This window comes from Microtus oregoni, unplaced genomic scaffold (assembly GCF_018167655.1).
Source record: "Microtus oregoni isolate MIOR12 unplaced genomic scaffold, Mior012 000025F_ref0000491, whole genome shotgun sequence".
NCBI lineage: Eukaryota > Metazoa > Chordata > Mammalia > Rodentia > Cricetidae > Microtus > Microtus oregoni.
In genome coordinates, this window is record NW_024543084.1 from 10,277,096 (window position 1) to 10,287,500 (window position 10,405).

A 10,405-nucleotide genomic window follows, 5' to 3' on the forward strand; every position below is an offset into this window, starting at 1 on the left:
AAGAGCTTCTCTCCAGTATGTGTTATTTTATGTTTTTGAAGGTGACCATGACTGCATTGATTACATTCATGGGGTTTCTCTCCAGCATGTGTTCTTTAAAGTAATTGGAGACAACTACGACATGCAAAGGTCTCATATTGGTGTAATCAATGTGATAAAGCTTTTTCAACTAAACTAAATGCTGGGAGAAAGAAGGCAGAGTCAGGGAGCCGCCATGGAGCCGCCAGAGGAGAACACATAAGCTGCCAGTTGGAACCTTTCTGGTAGGCCATGAGCCTCATGATAAAATATAAAATAATAGAAAATGCTTAATTTAATATGCAATGACTTGCTAGGAATATGCTATAGTGATTGGCCAAGCAGTGATTTAATTTAAAAAAAAAAAAGGGCGGCCTGGAAATGAACAAGCAGCCTCCTACAACACCTGGGTCTTTCTACTCCTGGGGCCAGGGATTCACTCTCTTCTTCTGCATTTCAGACAAGCTTCTATCTGTTCATCAAAAGGAGTAATATTCAGAATTTTTTTCTTAAATTAAAAAAGATTTATGTTATTTTATGTGTGAGTGTTCCTCCTGCATGTAAGCATGAGTACTACATGTGTGCCTGGTGGCCACGGAGATCAGAAGAGGGCGTTGGATCCCCTGGAACTGGAGGTACAGATGGTTGTAGTTACCAAATGGGTGTTATGTATCGAACCCGGGTGCTTTTCAAGAGTAACAAGTCTTCTTAACCACCGAGCCCATAGTCAGCCCATAGTCAGGATTTTTATTTCCCATAAAAGGGTCATGCTTGACTGGTGACATAAATCTGGATTTTCTAGAATTTTAACTTGACTTTATTGCAGTGTGTTTCATGATGAGACATACGGCTCTGGAGGACCAGCCGTCCATGCACCCATCTGTGATGGAGAGTAGAGGCTGGCTGAACTTCTGATCTGTGATGTCCCATCCTGGAAGTTAAGCTGACCTGGTCCAACAGGTCCAGAGACAAGTCCAGTGTTCTTGGTACCCTGGCTCCCTCTAGTGACAATTCCAGTGTTTGGAACCATCTATCTCAAAGCTTCAGCCATCTCAAGGTGACCCCAAATCCTCCATGCCTCTGTCAGAAAAATGTTCAGTTGCTCGTCATGTTCTTGACTACTTAGTTCTGGGGCTCCCCCACCTTCCCTCTCTGCCCTTTCTACCCCAAACTCATGAACTGTATCTTCCCTGTGTTCTTACAAAAAGATAGATGTCAGTTGTCTTAGGCTTCATTGCTGCTCTAAGGACCAGCCTTCAGCAGCTCAGGAATTGAAGGGAAGCCACAGAGTTGGTTGCCTTTTCTCTCTGAGGGAGTAAAACTTTAACTCTCTGTGGCCAGTGAGTGGGGCGAAACTTAACTCTCTAGGGCCAGTGGAAAAGGGAAACACACACACACACACACACACACACACACACACACACCCCTTCAGGATCTCTCTATCATTTCTTTGTCTTTATTTTTCCTTTATATCTTATCTATCCCAGCAAAATCTTTCAAGCAACATAAAAATTACAGCATTCTATTTTTCAGGTGAATGATTACAATGAATACAGGTGAAAAGCAGCCTGTTTCCCATGTCCCTTACATGATTACATTTTATGCTTTACAGGCGAAAAACAAATTAGCCCCACGAACCCACATACATTCATCTCCAAGCAACTTATTATAGATTAACAGAGTGTAAGCAAGCAAGGTATGCTTCCCAGTCAGTTCTTTTACTGGCGGGTTGCGTTTTGCAGCTACAAAGAAAGGATCAATTAATTTTTATTTATCATAAAAGATAATCTTATAAAAAATCTTTGAAAGAGTTACAAATCTAAACTTTTACATGTAAAAAGCAATCATTCAGCTCTACTTTAAATCCTCAGGGAGCATACCCAATCATCAAAGCTTTTTATATCAGAGGCTGAGGGTAGAAAAGGGGACAAGGAATTAATCATCACCTTTGATCACCAAACCCATCCCAGCAAGAGAGGTATGTCAGCCAGCAATAGCCAGGCTGCCACTGTTTTTGTCCCCTGACCTCAATGAGTCCACTTGCTCAACTTTTTTTTTTTTTTGTTTTTCGAGACAGGGTTTCTCTGTAGCTTTGGTGCCTGTCCCGGAACTAGCTCTTGTAGACCAGGCTGGCCTCGAACTCACAGAGATCCACCTGCCTCTACCTCCCGAGTGTTGGGATTAAAAGCGTGCGCCACCACTGCCCGGCTCCACTTGCTCAACAATTATAAGTGTGCTTTTCTAAACTTTAAATCATTCCCCAAGATTTTCTACCTCAAAGCCGTTAGCGAAAACATTTTAACCTAACCTAATGTCACTATTGAAAGCTTTGTTTTGGCTTTGATGCACACTGAAACCTGTGAATACGTCTCTCCCAACATTAAGATGTAAAGAACCTGAGCTAGGCTAGCTTCTGGGATTGTTTCCCTCATCATTAACCTAAACCATAGTCTATATGGTTCTTCAAGGGAAACTCATAAGTCCTAGCTGCCTGACACTTCCTTGTTTTTATTTTCTACCCTCTGCAGTCCCCGACCTACCAGGGGTGGGGGTAACACTATATCCTACCTTTATCTGTATTGTTTCCCCCCTAAACTAATCTATATCATAATCCCTTACTGTATTTGTTAGAAAACCTTAATTGTCACAATTCTATTTAAACTAACACTATCATTATATAAGATTATTACTTCAATTAAACAGTACAGCTTCAGAGGAAATTATCTTCATAATAATCCATAGGTAAAAATGCCTAGTAGAACAGGATATTTCCACGAGATAATCACACTATATTAAAGGCAGTAGGTATCTCCTGACATCCATTCACACCATGCCAGATAGCAGAGAAAAATGGCAACTGCAAACATGTAAAGGCACAGCAGTAGTAAGAGACATTCTGGAGTCAAAGCCCTTGGGGCCTTGTCTATCTGAGATTCACCCATCAGCACCCTGGTGGGCCGAGCTCATGAAGTCAACCCCCACCCTGCCCCTGGCAATCTGCCCATGACTGGTCATTTCCGGAGAGTTTTGTCTCCTTTGCCCCAGTTTCTGTCTTTTCTTAGCCTTATAAAGGGAAAAGGCTGACCCAGTCCGTCAGGTGACTTTTCTCCTCTGGGTGGCTTAGGATGCTGATTTTTCATAGCATCTTCATTAGAGTCCTGCTCAGCAGACCCCTATTCCCATTTGCCTGGCTTTCTCTGCTGCTATCAAGGAGCTGGCCATGAGGCAGCTCCATTGTTTCAGATTCCTCCAGCTTTCACTGAGACCCTACCTAAGACCCTTCTGTCTCCATCCCTACTTTAGCTCCAGGCTGGGACCCCTTTCCCTGGCTCTTCCTATCTCTGATGCCCCTGCCCAGGTATGACTTCCCCTCTAGCTCCTGGAAAATTGCTCGTAACTTGCTGGGCAGGAAACCTGCCTGTTTCTGCAAAGAAGAAGTCCAGTCTGCGGCTGCCCTTCATGTTTTGCAGAAAAAAATTTAGGGTTCTAGAATTCAGGATGAACCTCAGGTGAGCTCTCTGTTTCTGTTTTTCATTCCACGTTTCTCAGGCTCTCTTACCTCCTGCAGATCCACAAACTTAACTTGTGCTTGTATCTTGGCAGTCATGAAATGATGCTCACAGAGACACTGAGCTCCGCACAGGAGGGCCGCCTGTCACACTCTAGGCTGATGCTCACTGGCCACACTCTGGGTTTGTGCTCACTGGCATGGACTTCCTGGCGTGGGGCTCATTTCTGTGCAAGAGCCTTCAGCTCTTCAAAATTCTGTTGCATTTGGTGACCAGTGAGGTGTTGGGAGGCACTGTTGGTTAAAGGTTGCAGTCCACCATGTATGGACAGCTCTCTCTGAGCTGGACACAAGATTAAGGATCTCCTCCCCACCTCCCCCCGCACGGTGATTTCCTTCTCTCTCCTTGACCTTATTTGGAGACTGTCCCTGAGCCTGGATGCCTGACTTATCTTACGCGTGACCCTTGACAGAGTTCCCTGCAAATCTCTTCCCCTACTGCCACACACAGCAATCAGACATTGTGTTAGGATCTTTATGATAGGAACATGCTGCTAAATGCAATTTAGGTGATGTCCCCACTGCTGTTCTAATCCTATGTGTCTCCCTGACTCTGAAGGAGAGCTGGGCTTTAACACTGAAACTGTCTCCCGAAGGGCTATTTCCGTCGTGCTCACAGGCCGTACAAAGCCCTACCTGCGGCTTCTGTTCCTTTTCTCCTTGTGGCCTGGAGGCCAATGGATCACAGGGAAGAAGGAGAACACACAGTGAGGAGCCTAGCAGGGGTGGGGGTGAGGGGCCGGATGGGCTTGAGCAGGCCTAGAATCCTGTCATCTGGGATAATGTCTTTGGAGATACATTTGGAGACCCACGCAGAGTGTGGCCTCCTTAGTGGACATGCCCAGGTGGACTATGGGCCAGGCTAGCCTGAACTTGGAGTGTGAGCTGGTTATCAGCTCTACCCGGTGTCTTCTTTTTCTTTCTTTTTTTTCCGGTGTCACCTGGAGGGACACATGGAGGGAATATGGGGTTCACTGTGAACCATGTCTCAGAGCTGTTGTTTGTTGCTGTAAATAAGGATTGGCCAGAAAGTCCTGTCTTTGTGCTTGGAACTAGGATAGTAGTCTTCAGAAGGCTTCAGAAAAACCAATTTGTGCTGGATGGGACATTGTTTGGGTCCATGTTTGTGTTTTGTCCTGACTGATCTTCACTAGTCTCAGATGCTCCAGCGTCCCTGTGTGCCTGTAATAGGGACCATCTAAAGCTACGCTGGGTATTCCATGAGTAATCTGCGCGTGGGTGTTCAGATGTCTGTGCCTGCAGAATTGAAGGGTCTTCATTGACTGCTGAGTTAATATGTTTCCACGCTCTGAGTGGGAGCAGGGAAGAGGCTGTCAGTATCTGAAGGAGAACCATGCTAGGATCCTGTTTCCAGGAAACCAACTGGACGCATTTAGTTCAAGCTGCCCATGAATGAAGATGTCTAACATGGCACCTTCTCTACCTGTAAGCTCAGAAAGACATTTGAGGGTTGCATGGTTTGTGTTGCATGAAGGGTGGGGGCACATCATACACATCAACTTCCTGTCTGTGAGGAATTCTGCCATTGTCCACATCGAGGACAAGAATATGGCTGCAAGGTGATGAAGCTTATGAGGATACTCTGGTGCTTTGGGGTTTGTTGAGCTTAGATGTGAATTCCTTAGGATCTCTGATGGATAGGGATCTGCTCTGCCTCACTGCCCAGGTCCCTCTGGCTTCCATCTAGGGAGCATCTCCTAGCATTGCTGGTTTGTAGATAGGAGAGGGGTTTATAATTGGCCTGTCTCATCCTCAGCTGTCATGTGATCAATCCCAGTATCCCAAGTCCAAATGGGCAGACAACAATAAACAGTTAAGATCAACGTTGAAATCAATGAAACAGACACTGAAAAACAATACTTAGAAAAGATAAAGAAAGTGTTGATACTTGCAGAAATCCTTTGCACTGTGGGGATTTTTAACACTCTTCCAAGGACCTCCAGGTTTTCTTTCAGATACTTCCTGTGGTCAGAGCTCAGAGGAGCAGTGGGGGTGTGACTGCATAGCCCTGCAGGGAGCCAGTGACACAAGGACAGGAATAGTGTCCAGCACCAGGGCTTCACTCTACAGCAGTAGCAGCAGGACGGGAGGCAAGACCTTAGAGTGAAAATAGAAGCGGATACCAAAGGAGGAATGGGCATCTTTCCGCTGACTGGTCACATGGGTGTGACAGCGTCTAAGCAGCCATGCAGTGTGACAACATGACCTAGAAAATCCCGTCCCCTGGATATATTTTTTTCTGTATCCTGACACTAAGGGATCTTACCCACCAAGGGCATCTGGTAGGACACAATCTCTTAAACTGCAGTGTCATGCAACCTGAGAATCCAGGAAGTAACATTTCATGATTTTTTTTTCTGGAAACTCCAGCCTAAGATGTCGAGGCTCTGAGAGTCACATCAGGCCTCACCGCCTAAGTCCAGGCCCAGCCGATCCCTCCCAGCCTCAGATCTTGCATGCTGCACAGAACTCTGTGCCGAGTTCCAGAAGATCAGCAGAAGAAACTTCCTAGTCCCCAGGTCAAAGCTGCTGCACATTCCGCTGGTGTCTGGTACTGGAGACCATGCAGGAAGAGGGGTCCCTGGGACCCTCTCTTATGGCCCTTTCCACATAGATTTACCTCTCAAATAAAGTCCATTCACTATAGAAGATGTCGTGGTCCTTCGCCTGCAGCTTGTAGATGTATCTGACACTCCGGCCCCAAGTGTAGATACACAGAGAAGACGGGTCTGTAGTGCTGTGTTCCAGACATGGGAGCAGAGCTGCTGGAGAATGCTGACAAAGGGGAAAAGTGTCGTGAGAGCTGCAGGGCTCAGGATGGACACACGGCTCTCAAGGACTGGTGATGTTAGCATCCGGAGGCTTTGGAGCTCTGTCCTTGGGTCCCTGTGAGACAGGCGGGTCCAGACCCGCCCTGTGAGAATGGAGACAGCCCGGGACACTGGACTGAGACATCCCTTGTTTTCAAAATGTGATTGACAGTCTGCATATTAGCTAAATATGCACAAGCTTTTGCTAACTTGTGTGTGTATCTGTGAGGGTCAGAGGACATCTTGTAACAGACAGTTCTCTCCTTCCACCATGTGGGTTCAGGGAACTCTGTTCAGATTTGGCATCAAATACCTTTATCGACTGAGTCATCTCACAAGCTCTCTTTCTTTTAAATTTTGTTTTAAGACTACTTTGTGTCTGTATGCATGCCAGATGTGTGCATCTGTGTGGACATATGCATTTGTATGTGATAAGATCATGTATGGGTGTGCTTGTGTACATGGAAGCAAGAGGTCGAGATTACATGAGTTCCTAATTTCCTCTAATTTGTTAGTCTCTCATTAAGCCTGGAGTTCGCTTCAGCTAGGCCAGCTGCCCAGTGCACCACACCCCAGGCTCCTCCTGCTTCTGACTCCCCAGTGATCAGATTACAGCTGTACTAGTGAATTTACTGAACACAGGCTCTCATGCTGGATGAGCCAGCTACTTTGATCGAGCCATCTCCCCACCATTCCCATTTTCTCTTGATAGGATGGTTAGTGAGGGTCTCAGACCTGTCTGGTCAGAGGGGAACAGCTTATACTTCACAACGTGCTGAGTAGTGCTCAGGCCTCCACACTCTAGAAACCAGGATCCCACCCCTACTGCCATGGCAGCAGCACAGATGTACCCAACCACGTGTCTACTCAGAGCAGGACCATGACAAAGGATGAAAGGAAGAGAGGTAAGGGCTGGGGATGGGTGGGTCAGACGTGGTTGTGAGTCTCGGGCTTTAGGACTGGTCACACCATGGTTGAGGACTCCCAAGAACTTACAAACCCCTTTCTCAAAGAGCCCAGGAACCTCAGGCATGGGCTGGGAGCTAGAGCAAGGGGAGCAGGAAATAGTCACTCACTCTTTACCCACTGCCCAAGAATGCCATGCCCAGCTCTCACAACTCAGACTGAGCAGGACACACCCATGAGCAGTAACATCCCAATGGTGGTTCTGTCTGTCCTGATCATTGTGCAATCAACAGAGACCGCCTCCCAAAACAGGAACTTGATGATGTCAAAGCATTCAGCCCTCCAGGCAATGACAGAAACTGAGCTGTATAGTTGTCCCCTGTCTCCCTGAAATCTCTATTAAAAGGAAAACTCTTCACCTGAGCACTTACTGTTATAAAAGACACCCTGATGTTCTTTAAATTCATCCAGGGTCGTCTGGAACTCAACATATCCAGTAGATTTCCTAGAACACAGAGCAAGAGGAAGATAGTCTCCTAGACATCTGTCCCATCTGTCCCTATTCCCACCCACAGGATATGACATCCAGCTGTGACTCTTCTCAGCTGTATGCGATGCTCATACTGTCCACAGGTCTGACCTCATTAACTCCAAGTCCTACCCCAGCTCCTCAGAGCTGCCGGGGTCACCAGAGGCCATTGCTTTCCTCTCTCATATTGGGGGCTGCAAACCCCTGGTCTCTTGACTTTCTTTGCCTGCCTCAGACCCTTTGCCTGCTGGAATGAAACAAGTTGTTTTCCTGTGTCTGCAGCTGCTTTGAGCACAAGACCATCATGAATTCCTGATGGCAGGGGAGTGATTTCTGGTGCGTTTTATAGCAGGAAATCTCAAGAGCTGGGGCATGGCTATCAGTTAAGAATCCCTATATGAACTTCCCTGGAGCACAATAAAGTTGACATTCTTGTTTCAAGGTTTACCTGGGTCCCTGTGTCTCTGTGTCTCTGTCTATGTGCGTGTGTTTTTTAAATCTCCAGCCTAGTTCTCGGCTCACGTACTGTCCCGTAGTGCAGGCGCTACACTCTCAGGCCTCAATCAGCAGGAGCAATTGCAGTCTCTATGTATGTGCTATGCTCCTGGCCGCCCTGCAGCTGCCACGTCCTAAACTGAGTGACTCAGGAGGCGGGGCCTGCACGCTCTCACTGCACAAGATTCTACCATGATTTGCATCACTTTGTTACCATGGAGCTGAGTGGAATGTGCTAAGTATTGGAATTAGCCATCCTGACTGTCACTGAATGTGAGGAAGCTTTGTCCCAAGAGAGAACACTCTCAGAGAAGGGCATGCCTAGCCTCAAACCTAGAACCTAGGCCACCAACAGCAGCTCCCTCCCTGTTACAGGGCTGTACCTTCAGCTCAGGCTGACGTTGGTCAGCTCACACTGAACTGTCAACAAAGCAGGCTTGCCTGTCTTCCTTGGGATGTGTGACTTGGTCTCCATGACTGTTCTATCAGATCTTGGCACTTACTATAAGTGCAGAGCTCCATGAAGACAATGATGTAATTCTCAATTGTATGACCTCCAAAATGAGCATTGTTTAAAACCAAGCACAATTTTTAGAAAGTAAAAGTGAAGAAAGATGCAGGGTTTATTGAGGGCTCCTTTGTCCAGAACCAAGCCCAGTGACACCCACTACAAAAGCTGTAGCTGATGCAGGCCATGGAATAGGGCTCAGCCGTGAAAAGAATGAAGGTTTGACCCAAGGGTTGGGGGCTAGGGAGTCAAAAGGGAGGAGAGACCTGGGATGTAGAAAGGGAGAAGGCTGGAGGAGGGGCACATGAATCTAGCTGGGTCTCTGAGGAGGAAAAGGGAAGGTGGCCTGAGGGTGCTGAAGATACCTTGGTCATTGCCTTTCATTGGCTGTGATGGGTGCCATCCTCACTATGTCTGGGCACATCACAGCTGATCCCAGAAGAAATGTCAGGATGAAGCTGATGACCTCCATAGGTCTGTCTCAGCTCTGGCCATTTCTAGCCTGTGAGTTGGATCCCAGTGCTCAGGAACACTCAGCAGACCTGAACTGAAGCCCTCTCTGGGGAACAGTCCTGGGTGCTGAGGAGCACCGAAGGGTCCTAAACACACGGACTAAAGAGAACACAGACAAGGCAGCACCGCTCCCATCACCCACAGACTGAGTAGGAAGGGGACTTCAAGGTGTGAGGATAAGCAGAGGCCCTGGAAAGTTGAGGGGTTGAAACAGGCAGACTGCACAAGTCAAGCAGACACATTTGGAAGCGTTCTGTGGTCTTATCACCGTTGGTCATCTTCCTAGGGTCTTCTGGGACAGATAAAGAGGTCAGTAAAGATCCTGGAATGTGGCATCCATGAGCAATCCTCAGACCCACTTCTGAAGCTGCCTATGTTAGGGGAATCCATGGCATTATGGGCCCTCACTGGTCTTCCGATATGTAAGTCTTTGTGTAGAAGTTTCTTTCTGAAGAGTTCATTAAGAATCTGATCTCAGGGGCTATAGAGATGGCTCAGCAATTATGAGCACTGGGTGCTATCCTGGAAGACAGAGGTTCAGTTTCCATCACCCATACAACAGCTCACAACTGTCTACAATTCTAGATTTAGGGGATAGGACTTCCTCAAACAGACACATATGCAGGTCTAACACCAATGCACCTTAAAAAAACAAAAACAAAAAAGAATCTCTGATCTCTGCCGGGTGTGGTGGTACACTCATTTAATGCCAGCACTTTGTATGCAAAGGCAGATGAGTCTCTGCTAGCTAGAGGCCAGTCTGATCTACAGAGTAAGTTCTGGGACAGCCAGAGGAAGCCTGATTTGAAAAACCAAAACATAAAAAAACCCTATGATGTCTTGTATATCGTCACCTTCCAGGTCAGTGTTGGTTCCAGTCACCTCTTCTGTAGGGCCTGGCACTAAACCCAGGAAAAACCCAGCCTCTAAGTCAAGCCATTCATAGATCCATCATCTCAGTGCCCTTCCTCATAATGGACCCAGACTTCAGTTCTGCCCGGGACAGTCCATTGTCTACAGGTGATGGACAGATAGAC